A 12,769-nucleotide genomic window follows, 5' to 3' on the forward strand; every position below is an offset into this window, starting at 1 on the left:
TCAGTGGGTTTTTCCTAAGAATTAATCACTGCCTGGTTCTGTGCCTTTCGAGTCTCCCTTCTGGAAGGATAGTGAATACTAAAGAGAGGAACCTTTACATTTTTTGAGTCTTCAGTAAAACTATGGATGCAGCGGCCTGCTAACACACCTCACAATGCAGACTCAGGTCTGGGATTTTAAGATTCAGATCTGTTAAGATTCAGAGCATGACCAGAAAACCAAAATTATGTGGACAATATCACCACAGCTTTTACTTACAGCTTGTTTGGTGAGAACAGTTAGGGTCAGGTTTGTCAAGAAAGTTTGATCTGAACAAATCTTTTCCAAGAGAATTATTCTCTTTTGCTTTTGTTCTCTTCTCTTCTATTTCCTACATGTATAGGGAGCGGATGTCTGTGTGGGCAAATTCTGCTCTCGTTGTTTGCTGACATCCCATCAAATTTGTGTGCACAAGGCGCAAGCACTTGTATAATTCATACTGGTGTGACTCAGGATGCTGATTTGAACTTACTACTCAATGCTCCCTTCCTGGGAAAGCAATTGCTTGTTATTTAGGAAAGGAGTTGATAGTGTTGATAGCAGCTCGGAATATCTTTTCTCCCAGGAGAGTGCCAGAAAACAGATGTGTGATGTGCCATACCCTTAACAGATGGACATGCCATATGCCATTAAAAGTGGTTATCCAACTTCCTCTCACAATGTGGGTGAACAGCTCTTTCCTTTTGCATCAAAGCCTTAACAGGCAAAAAAAAGTGTTAGTTCCTTGAGGAGGTCAGTAACTCAGAGGAAGATTTCCCAGGCATCTTCCAGCCTTTCTCAGTGCTGAAGAGTTGTGTGCCTTTCCTTTCTGTCTGCCTGAGAGTTTGCTGTGCCCATATTGTCAGCTGTGGGAGATATCTTCTCGAACTCACAGTCCTGGGATCACATTGATGCAGGTTCAAACCTGAACTAATTTACTTTGTTTTTCCAAAGGCAAGCTCAGAGCTGGGCTAACATGGTCACGGGACACCTGAAATTACTCAGCACACATGAAGAATAAGATCCCATCTCCCCAAAGCAGAAGCAGGGCTTCTAGAAATGAACTTTGATGTATAACTGAACTCCAGCTTCCTTACAGGAAGGAGTAGAAAGTTGCACAATAGCCTAAGAACAGATACACATATAATTTATGTGTCAATAGGTAACTCAGTTAGGTGGGACACTTCCAGGCTGTCTCCCATGAGTATATAGGTACTGAACCACTCCTGTTTTGGGCTCAAACTTGATTACAAACCCATAAGTGATGCTATGCCATTGTGTGGTTAGGTGGTTTGATGGACTACTGTATATGTTCTATACAATATTTGTCATACCACTAGTCACTTGTGGCCTTAACAAAAAAGCTGAGATGATCCAGGTTTTATCATTTTAGGATGTGAACTGTATCACATAAGTGACTAAACCTATGTTGGTGAATGGCTGAAAATGGTTACAATAGTAAAATGTTGCAATTATACTGAGAAACATAGCTTTTATAAAATAATTTGTCCTTAGTAGACTAGCTTTCTCCAAAGAACATAGAACTTTGCTGGGAATGTGGAAGGAAGTCTGTTTCAAACCTGATTGACATATTGGTTTGGTTTCTCTCTCACTATAGATTTGGTTCATTCAGATGAATGACTTCACTGTGAGCTGGTTGGTATTTTAGGTGGAGATGATACAAAATGAGAGTCGAGAGGAAAAAGGTTTGAGGAAATTCTTCATAGGAAATGTCTTCTTAGACCCCAGCCGACTCCTGAGGGTGGTTGTTTTTCAGTCTCAAAATATTCAGAGTCCAAAAATGCAGAAGGATTACAATGAATGGTTTTGATTTGGAGAGTCTACAGCATAATGTGAGACAATAGCCACAATAAAACCTACATAGATTGAATAATGCAGAATCAATACATGAACAAAAGTGTATGACGAGGGTTGCTATGGCATCTCCCTTAGTTAATAAAGGAATAAATAAAAGAATGAAAATCTCCATAAGTGGTCTGAGTACAAATTAGGACTGTTCCTAATGACTCTAATGTATGCAGGAGCATTTTTGAAAAATTAATTATCTTCCTTCATAAACAAGATTTTTTTTTCTGATCATTCTTAAAATGATTTTAATTTGTCTAAATTTATGCCATTTCCAGTTGAACTGTCTCTGAAACTTCACTTGGGAAGGAGGGAAGTTATGAATAAAGAAATCTGTACGAGAGATTTGTTCAAATGCCTTTTGCTGGTTTGTGCTAGAAGTGTAAGAGCAGAGGCATAAATACACCCCAAAATACAGTTCCTCGGAGAAAATGAAACTTAAATCCTGAACAACTTGAGCCCTTCATTTTACTACAAGACTTGACAGAGAAGGGACAGTAAAAGGATTTACTGAAGGCAGTTCTGGTGGTCTATCTGTGATTCCCAAACTTCCTCCCAGGCCAGGATGCCCTGAGCTGGAAAACTCACACTTAGTTTCCAGCTGGAACTGCCAGACCACATCCTCACACATTTAGAATAAGGGTGGCCAAGCAATTAATGGCATTACACAATTTGGGTTTGGTGAAATGAAAAGGCAAGCAAGTTATATGCAATGAATAATTAATCTATGAGGTTAAGATCTGCTTCTGCTTGTCAAACATTTATTTTCTCATTTAGCATTAGTAGTAATTGATAAGATCACACACATCTGAATAGTTTTCCTGATCTGCAACTTTCGGTGTATGGTTTTTTGATTAGGTGTTATTAATCATGTGCAATAGTTCTTCATCTTGAATAAGACAGTGCTGAAGCTGTGCACCCATGTTGTAGTGTTTCGATACATAATTCATTGACAACAAATATATTCTCAGTAACATTCCTTACTGGTAAAATCTCAATTGTTCTAACAACTTTGTGCAAATAAATACTAAAGCTTCTTAAAATGTGGGGGTTTTTCCATTTAAAGGTTGAGTGGAGGTTTCTCTGTGTGCTTGAGCATTTGTTACCCCTTAAATGTATCCCACCCACCACATCTCCTGCTGTTCTTGGAGAGCGTGTCAACCTTTAAATGAGTATTTTAAAGCTAACGTATCTTTCCTGAGAAGCGCTGTAATGAATAGAGGTAACTGATGCCCACTAGTTATCACATTCCAGGATGCTGGGTGAATAAATTTTCTTTTCCTGGCACTTAAATGAAACAGTCCTAATTTGTGGAAATACATTTCATAGTGACAAATATCCCTCAAAAAATGCATGCAAATATAATAGTGTTTGTTATGTGCAAAAGGCCTTCACTCACTTGAGTCATAGGCAAGTTTGTACTTCAACAACAAAAACTAAATACCAAATGACAAATGATTAATGTTTGCTTAGGAGAAAATATCATTGTTTGCTTGTAAATTCAGGCATTTTTATGGGCTTGATTTAAACCCTACCAGTAAGCCAAAAGTCTCCCACCTCATGCAGGTCAGGCAGCTGCAGATTTTTGTGAAAATAGAAAACAGCTTATGGGAATATTTAAAAATAGTCAAAAATAACAGGTACAGACAAGCAAAATAAAGATCATTTGAATAGCTCCATATCTTTTGCTGTTTGTCACAGTTACAACACAGGGAAATAGAGCAGACACATAAGAGAACACGATGTGAACACTGGGTCTGTGTAGCAGTCTTGTTACAAAAGGGACTGCATGTTCAGTTACTTCAAGTCAGTGAATTGCTGCAGTTAATTACAAGTATAAATAATTTGCAAAAAGAGGATGAATGGGGCAGCAAAAATTATTTGTCCACATATTGGTTTCAAGAGCATTTTTCAAATTCCTCATGATATGGTAAATCCTCCAGGCAGCAAAAAAATTCAGGCCGGATCATTAGCTGAAAATTCTGCACCATTTGCATTGAATTCAGAAGCGGTGAACAGTGTTGCCTGACTGTAGCTCTGCTCTGTAAATCAGCAAACAAAATTTGGCAGCTGAGTATTTTATTCTCAATAACAAACTATACTTGAAAATGTTTGCACTTACTCTGTCCTGTGAATTTGCACAGATAGGCTGTTCTTTGGCAACAAGTCACTTTTCAGCCAAAACATATTTTGAAATTCAATAAGAAGCTAAAGGATGCTTATTAAGTTAATAATTACTTTTCACTTAGGCTGCATTTTCACCTTTTTACAAGAAGATCTTTAAACACCTTTTGGCAAAAATATACAGTAGGAAAGGATATAGCCACTCTGATTCGCAAGGGGATTTATATTTGCCTCAGGTAGGGACAAATAAACAGCTGCATTCACTATAGCATCACTTCATGCAACTTTCTCTTGCCACTAGTTAGGCCTTAATATACTTAGAAGGTTGCTCTTCTAATTTGAACTGTGTGAAACTTTGGCTGGAGGCTACCTCTGTGTCCCAGTGATAAAAGAAGACATAAAACAACCCAGTGCCTGATCATTCTCCCTGGCTGTCAGTGAATCATGTTTAATAGCAACTCCATTGCAGTTTTGGCCAATTTGCTTTCAATGGCATCCTTTTCCATGGGCTTAGTGCTCAGCAGGCCCTGAAGCAATCTATGAATAACTTCCCAACAGATGCTGTTTATGAATTGAAGCAAATGGCTTCCCTGTTTCTCTTTTTTCTCACTTCAATAATTTTCAGTTACATTATGATGAATATTTATAGTCCTATAGCAGTGCATAAAAATGGGAACAAGCAGACCTGTGCATTGTTTTATACGTGAGTGCTGTTCTAATGGGCTTTGGCTCGATGGTTTTAATAATGTTCTGTTGATGGGCTGAAAAGAGAATGCAAATTGTAGATCAGTCACTTCCATTCAGTATTTTAGCAGACTGGTCATTGATGGAAGACTATATTAGGAGCACAGATAGTGCACCTTATCTTCTGGAAATAAAAAACCCTCTAATACAACCCTACAATACCTTTCTACTCAGCTTTATTTCCTACAAGTAATCCCAAATAACTGCATTGATAAATACACGATCTCATCCTACTGCAGCCGGTCCTTACTGGGTTTATCAGGCTCTGGCTAAAATGTCATGGAATTTACAATAAAATTAATGTGTAGTGGTAATAGCAGCCAGTGTTACAAGTATGTAATTGCTATGAATTAAGTTGGAAAGTACAAAGGATAAACTGATTTGTGATCAGCCATCATTCTTTAACAGAACAGTGTAAAATTCTTCTTCAGTCCTAGAATGGCCAATTTACAACATTTTATAATTCTGTAACAGTTCTTCAATGTTGTTTTGCCAAGAAAAGTGGATAGATTTACAACTGTAGATGTTTATTGAGTTTTTTTCCAAGGCAACTGTTCTTGGTGCTGCTTCATTCATCTCCAAATGTCTGATCTACTTGTCATTCCCATTAAACAATAGAGAGGCTAAAGAAATAATGCTTTTACCATCACAGTAATTCCAAAATTAATAAACCCCTCTAACTTACGAGATACACTTGTAAAAACATATTGTCTATAAATATATACTAGATACGAACCTTGCATATTTAAATACAGAATACGTCAAGCTATTGCATTTTCCATTGCCATATAATAAATACATTTGTACAATAAAAATAATTGGAAATATGAATGACCAAACACATTATTCACACTACACATCTTTAACACAGCATTTTATTTGCCAGTACAGAAGCTGGAAACAGGAAACAATCTGAACAATTTCTCGTATCCTAATATGATTGCACTCATGTGGATTACAGCTTTTAAAAATCTGTCGTAAATAGGGCACACTAAATAAATATGACTGTTGTGCCTATGAAACTCAGATTGTGTCATTTCATCACTTCTGGCTTTCCATAAATGAATAAAAAGCATATACCATGTGAACTTATATTATCAATTGCTCTTCCAGGAAAGAAAACAGGGCCATGTCCTAAGTTCTAGGCCATTAAGTAGCAAAATAATATAGTTAAAAGCCATACCAAGCTACACTTCTAGAAGCATTTCTGTAACATTCCGAAGTCTCTTCTAAAAGGCACATACCATAGAAGGCTGGCACTTCTAATTGACAGGTTAATTTGATATTTGAAAACATGTATTTATTCCATTTTCCACCAAACCAATAATTTGAAGAGTTGTCATGTTAGGTTATTAAGGTCGATTAATTTGGACAGCAGGGTCAGGTCTGTTCCCCCACATTGGGTGATGGGCCCAGGCCTGTGGCCATTTGGAGAATTTGGCTCCAGCCATCTCTCTCCATCTCTTGACCCATTCTTCTTCTCCTTGATCTTCTGCCATCTGCTACAATTTCATTCTAAGTTCTTGGCACTTCTTTTCTACTCCTTTTGCACCATGAGAATGCAATGCACCAGTGTCTGTCTCTCATCTTGGTTGATGTTATTTCTGTTCTTCACTAAGCTGTCCTGCATACAGTATGGAATGATAGACAAGTCCTTCCCTTGATATTTGATGTAATTGAAGGTACCAAAACCACAGTAAAGGAAAGGCCTAATTTGAATTTTTCAGTATCTTTTAAGAATGAAAAAAAATGGATTAAAATGTTGACTAGCTGTTCACAAAAATGTCTTCTTCCTGTCAATCACACACAGTGGGTTTTTTTATTTAATTCTTCCATATAATTTATCTTCACAGTTCCCTCTATAACTCATTTCCACAGCTTCTTGCTTCTTGGACAGGTTATTGATCTAATGTGTACAGAGAAGGGTTTTTTTAAAGGCAATCTTTTAATAATAATCACCTATGCACAAAATCAAGGAGCTCTTTAATGTAAGCAGTCGTAGAAATTTGATCAATGTGAGCATTACAACATTAGGCCTTAAATTAATTGTTTCAGTTTACACTTTAGGTAACTTTGACATCACTTCAATATCTGGTCTTTTCAGTATTTTATTATGTAGGATACATTATCTTCATAAATCACTGTCAGCTAAGAAATTTTGCTGGAGACATAAAATAAAATTGGTGATGTGAACAATTTTCCAGTGGAAGTTAGGGACTGAACTAGATACTGGCCCTCATTTCCAGCTCACATGATTATGATTTAGTGCCTCAAAAATACCCAGGGAAAGCAATGAAAAGGCTCCATCCAAAACATTTGCAAAAAGTTTATAATGCATTACAGAAGCACCACTCATAAACTGCCATAAACATCCAGAGATTAGCTGTGCTTAACAGGAAGATTTGGTCTATATTCAAGAACGTTTCTCTCTAACTCGCTATACTAATTCCTGCTGAGGAATATATCTGTCTGTTAAGTTTTCATTAAAAAGGTGTTGGTTTTTTTCACCACTGGACTCAGATCAAAAGTGTAGACCTGATACTCCCTCCTTATTAACCTCGATTAGAAATGGTAAATAGATGCTTTCTCAGCTTAATCATAAAGCACTGACTTTCTAAGAGAAGCACCTGAAGTAACACTTCTGGACAACCCTGTGCAGTGCTACAGACTAGGAGAAGTCTGGCTGGAGAGCTGCCTGCAGGGGAAGGACCTGGGGGTGTTGGTTGACAGCGACTGAACATGAGCCAGCAGTGGCCCAGGTGGCCAAGAAGGCCAATGGCATCTTGGCTTGGATCAGAAACGGCGTGACCAGCAGGTCCAGGGAGGTTATTCTCCCTCTGTGCTCGGCACTGGTGAGACCGCTCCTCGAATCCTGTGTTCAGTTCTGGGCCCCTCACCACAAGAAGGATGTTGAGGCTCTGGAGAGAGTCCAGAGAAGAGCAACAAAGCTGGTGAAGGGGCTGGAGAACAGGCCTTATGAGGAGCGGCTGAGAGAGCTGGGGTTGTTTAGCCTGGAGAAGAGGAGGCTGAGGGGAGACCTCATTGCTCTCTACAACTACCTGAAAGGAGGTTGTGGAGAGGAGGGTGCTGGCCTCTTCTCCCAAGTGACAAGGGACAGGACAAGAGAGAATGGCCTCAGGCTCCACCAGGGGAGGTTTAGGCTGGACATAAAAAAAATTTTTTTCACAGAAAGGGTCATTGGGCACTGGCAGAGGCTGCCCAGGGAGGTGATTGATTCACCTTCCCTGGAGGTGTTTAAGGCATGGGTGGACGAGGCACTGAGGGGCATGGTTTAGTGTTTGATAGGAGTGGTCGGACTTGATGATCTGGTGGGTCTCTTCCATTCTAGTGATTCTATGATTCTATGACAGTGAACTCTGAAGGTCAAGCGCAATCACATTTCAGATCACACCCTGGTCAGCTTCCCAGTGGTCCTTGAGGACCATTGCTGCCAGCTGTGAGTACCTGTCTGTACCAGGGGTAATGGAACAGGCAGTGTGCCCTAGGAGCTGTAAGGGAACTGGATGCAATGGATATTCTTTCCAGGAAGAAGATATGTATATCAATGTCCACATGTTCGTTCAAAAGGGTTTATTGATTTGCACGTAGCTGTGAATAGTTTTCTATATATTTAAACAATTTGAATGCTTAGTGTTTCTAATGAGTTGTTTATTACTGTGGACCTCAATTTACCACATGCTGAGAAGGCTCTAAATACTGATTCTGTATAAATTATTAATAAAATCAACATCTTTTATCACTTTCTTGCTGACAAATACTATGATGAGCTGAAAGTCCTACAAATGCTTTTAAGCACTCCCCTCTCTCTCCTCCTGGTACACACAAAGGAAATATTTGCTTTTATACAACAGTGAAAATGCTTTTTCTGTGGCTAGAATAAATTTCTTCAGTCTTTCTACAGTGGATACTAATAACTAAAGTGGCTTTGTTATTACCTAACAAAAGGCTAACATGCTTTAGCTTTAAAAAATTGTATCTTTCCTGTTGTCCTTTTCATCTCAGCCTTGTTTTCTGCTATAGTTAATTATTTTTCTCATAGACAAAATAAACCTCATTAGTGCTAAAAAGGGAGATTCAGATTAAGGGCTCACAGAGGCTTGGATCTTAATGTTAGCATTATTGTTTAAGCAGGAATTTATCAATTTGGGATTAAAAAATAATCACCAAAAATATTTTAGGAGCATGATTCATCGTCAAACCAAAATACCAGAATGTTTGTTTGATTCTATAGAAAAGACAGATGTCTTTATCTTAGCTCTATGGGAATGCACTGGAAAATGAATAGGAGCGTGTCTTTAACAAAGCTAAATTTGAACCATCACATGTGATAATTTCATTTCCTTTTTTTCCCCTCTTTCTTTGCCTTTTGCAGTGTGACATGACTCAGACAGAAATAGCAGGATAATATCACAGATGTTCCTTTACAGCAATCACTGGTTATTGCTTATCCAAATGATGTTTTAATACAAACACACAACTGCTCCTTCTGTTTCATTGCTGTCAAAATTTTGTTTCAAATTTAATAAATGGAGAAGTGAGAGCAGATGTGTCATTGACAGTTTGCTTTCTTCACTGGGCTCATGGCAAGCTAGAGGATGTTAATCACATCTGCATTTTTAGAATATTTAATTCTGTGCCTTTTTCACCCAGTCTGGCACTCCTCAGTTGGTTGTTAGAGCCAGTGCAAATGGCCTATGGCTGTTCAGCAGCTCTGGAAAGCTACCACAAACATGGAGCTCTAGAGGGAGTCATCACCCCTTGTGGTTCCTGGCACCTCAGGTACCTCACTGGCTTCTTGGAGAACATTGAGTAAAATCAGTTTTCCAGCTACAGATGGTCCCTGAAAACCTTATCAATGCTTGCATTGATCCCAGGTCAGCCAGATCCTCATGGTTCTTATGTGATTTATCTCTTTAATTTATTTATATCAGTGACCCATCAAATGCAGATAGAAAATCAGAAATTCAGCACAAATTTGGATTGCCATAAGGAGATACTGAGGTTTTATTTGCTCTCCTCCTGCAGCTGCCTCTCCATGTTACGTGAACTGATCTCAAAATGAAGCACAATGAGGACTCATCTTGCCAGAATATTATTGATCTGTGATTTGGGTACCAGATTCAATAGACTGCAGGCACAGATGTGAAAGAGATAATTTACTCCCTCTCACCCCCAAATTTTTCAAAGCACTTAGTTTCAGATATATAAATCTGTACACATTTCATAGCAGTTTTGTGACCAAATATATGGCACTTACATTACTTAAGGGATTTTTCTGTAAAGCAAGAATGAGTTCTTGGATTAATCAGATGGTCATGGTCTGGAAACTGCTGACATCCATGTCACATGGCCCAAGGGATCCATACACAGCTACACTGGTCTGTAAGATAGTGAAGTGAAGGAGTTTCTTTCTTTTCTTTTTTATTTATATTTTTTTATTCCACTTTGGGATTTGGTTCAAGCTCAATAAATTCAACAAGTACCGGATCTTCAGCTGGTGTAAATTTCACACGTTTGCTTCAAAAGCAGCCACTGCCTTTCACAGTAGGAATTTTCCTGCTATCTTGGGTATGTACAATTTGCAAGTGCTGAAATTGGATTGTCCGTCTTTATAACTTTGAAAAAGAGATTTTTCATACTTGCTGGTGGCCACACTCTGAACAGTACTTTTCCCCTCCTCCCTTTGTTGTTGAATAGAATCATAGAATCATAGGATAGTTTGGGTTGAAAGGGATCTTAAAGATTATCTAGTTCCAACCCCCCTGCCATGGGCAGGGACACCTCCTACTAGACCAGGCTGCCCTGAATAGTAAAATGATTATTTGTGCAGATCTTTTCCAGAAAAATGTGACCAAATTATGCCCACAACATTTGAGGAAAACATGGTTCATGTATCAGGACAAGGCCAAAAATCCACAGCATCAGATTCTCTTTAGCCAGCTGAGATTAATTTTCTTTAAGGAAATCCTAGTGTTTGTACATATCTGTCCCTCCCTACCAAAATAATGCAACCCTCTCTCAATATTTGCCAGGAAAGTTGCACCAATATAGAAACAATTAATTAGAGAAAACCATGTCTGAGCACAGGAAAAAGGCAGAGTTTTACTTCTCTCCTAGCTATTGATTTCTTTCTTAGCCTCTGAGAAGTCAATGATCCTGCTTGCCCCTGCAGTGGCCACATATTCAGAATACAGGTGGTGCAGGAAAGAAAGGCTGATGGGGCAGAGTGTGTGCACAGGCACAGGGCTTGAATGAATATACACTTGTATAAATGGCTGCCTCTACTTGGGAAAGTTCTTTTATCTTCCATAGAATGGCATCAGTTCAACTTATGAGCATATTTATTCCCTAGGAAGATATCTTTAGGATTAGGCTCTTTGAAGTACGGCAAAGACAAGTTGCACTTTCTAAAGGCTATGACATTATGAGTAGAAGCTTCTTCTGATGTTTGGCCATTTAAATTGTTTCAAAAGTATTTTTTCTTAATAACTTTAGCCATAAAAATGAGATAATGGCATTCAAATATTTGCTCTTGTTCCACAATGATTGCCTTATTACATTATCTATGTCAGGGAAAAGCTGTCACATTCATGATGCAAATTTTCTACAAGTCATTCTTTATAGCTATGCTCAGCTTTATGCAAAGGCATCAGCTGCCTGAAGGCCCATTGAACTCTGCACTATGCTATTCTGTGATGGTCACAGAAATTTCTTCCTCAGCATGATAGGTCAAGACGGTAGAATGAAACTATGATGATTTCTGAAAGACAAGCACGGAAACCTGCTACCTGTTGTACCCTACCAAACAGAATGGTATGTGAGTAGTACCCTACTATTCTAGGTGTATCTGTGCAACCTCAGTCTAGAGGTATGGGCTGTAGGTGCTACACAAGGACCTTGGCTAGTCCACATTACTTCTCATGTGTAACCCACCTTGACAGCAATAGGAGAGAGAAAAGACATGCTAGTTTGTCAGCTGTGCCACAAGATAACCAAGAAATATTTAACTAAGGTTCTAGCATGAGTTAAGAATCTTATGTGTGTAAGGTGGAATACTAGAAAACACACTCTACTCTATCCTTATCCAGAGGGTGATCAAATAGCAACTTTCAAGTCCATTTCCCTGAGCTCAGGGTTTTTTTCTTAATTGTCTAAGAAGCTTTCTGAATTTCCTTTCTGAACATACGCTATTCCCAGGCTTTCTGACTACACATTCCTTCTCCGTTGTCCGGTGTCATGCTGCTGTGCTGACAGCTCATTCTAGAGTTCTGATAGTGAAGGTTGACAAGCATGGCACACAGCTGTGTCTCTGCAATTGTTATAGCCAAGGTTAGATGCATATTTTATCTGTATCAGGCATGGACACTCCCTTCATTTGTATCTCGTTAACAGGAGACTCCCTGATAGACAGCGTATGCCAGGTTTGTCTGAGTCTTAGGAAGATAGAGGATAACAGTATAACATCAGATCCGTCATAATACAAGAAGGAGGGATCCATCATATGTGATCTACTCTTGGTAAAATCAAGCCCCACTCAGACTTTCTAAACTGCTATGAACTAGTAGTGTGACAGACCAGCTCTTTGACTTCATAACAGGATTCCAGAAGCTGAAATTACAGTACCATCAAGTCACAGCTCCAAGAGGAGTCTATAATTGACTCTTTCCAGTGTCATCTCCATTGACCTCAAAAGGAGACTCACTTTTGCCATACTCTGTGGATTATGGAGCCCTCTAATGTCAAGAAGCTGCACTGGGTGAAACGTCCTCCACAGCTCAGCTCCTCACCTTTGAACTTGTTCAAGTTGTGGATACTGACAGATTCATTGCACTCCACTGAAACACAGGATAATATACTTTATGAATGTAAGGCACATCATTTGTATGTTAACTCTACATACAGACTTCCAAATCGTGCTCCTGTTTATACTTTGATGACTGCTGACTCCAGCAGTACTTAATGAGGCCAGAACTCAGATTTGTATTTTTAAGAAACT

At 38.8% G+C, this 12,769-nt stretch overlaps 1 protein-coding gene across 1 annotated transcript in view; it reads right to left on the reverse strand.

Annotated features, from left to right (window-relative positions):
* Nucleotides 1-10,911, reverse strand: part of SUCLG2 (succinate-CoA ligase GDP-forming subunit beta) — a 220,790-nt gene extending 209,879 nt beyond the window's left edge. Inside the window, exon 1 of the mRNA XM_069866285.1 lies at nucleotides 10,906-10,911. The gene's annotated coding sequence lies outside the window, so the exon portion shown is untranslated. The remainder of the gene's footprint in view (nucleotides 1-10,905) is intronic.
* Nucleotides 10,912-12,769: the final 1,858 nt, after the last annotated feature.

The sequence above is a fragment of the Phaenicophaeus curvirostris genome, chromosome 11 (assembly GCF_032191515.1).
Source record: "Phaenicophaeus curvirostris isolate KB17595 chromosome 11, BPBGC_Pcur_1.0, whole genome shotgun sequence".
In the NCBI taxonomy this organism is placed as follows: domain Eukaryota; kingdom Metazoa; phylum Chordata; class Aves; order Cuculiformes; family Cuculidae; genus Phaenicophaeus; species Phaenicophaeus curvirostris.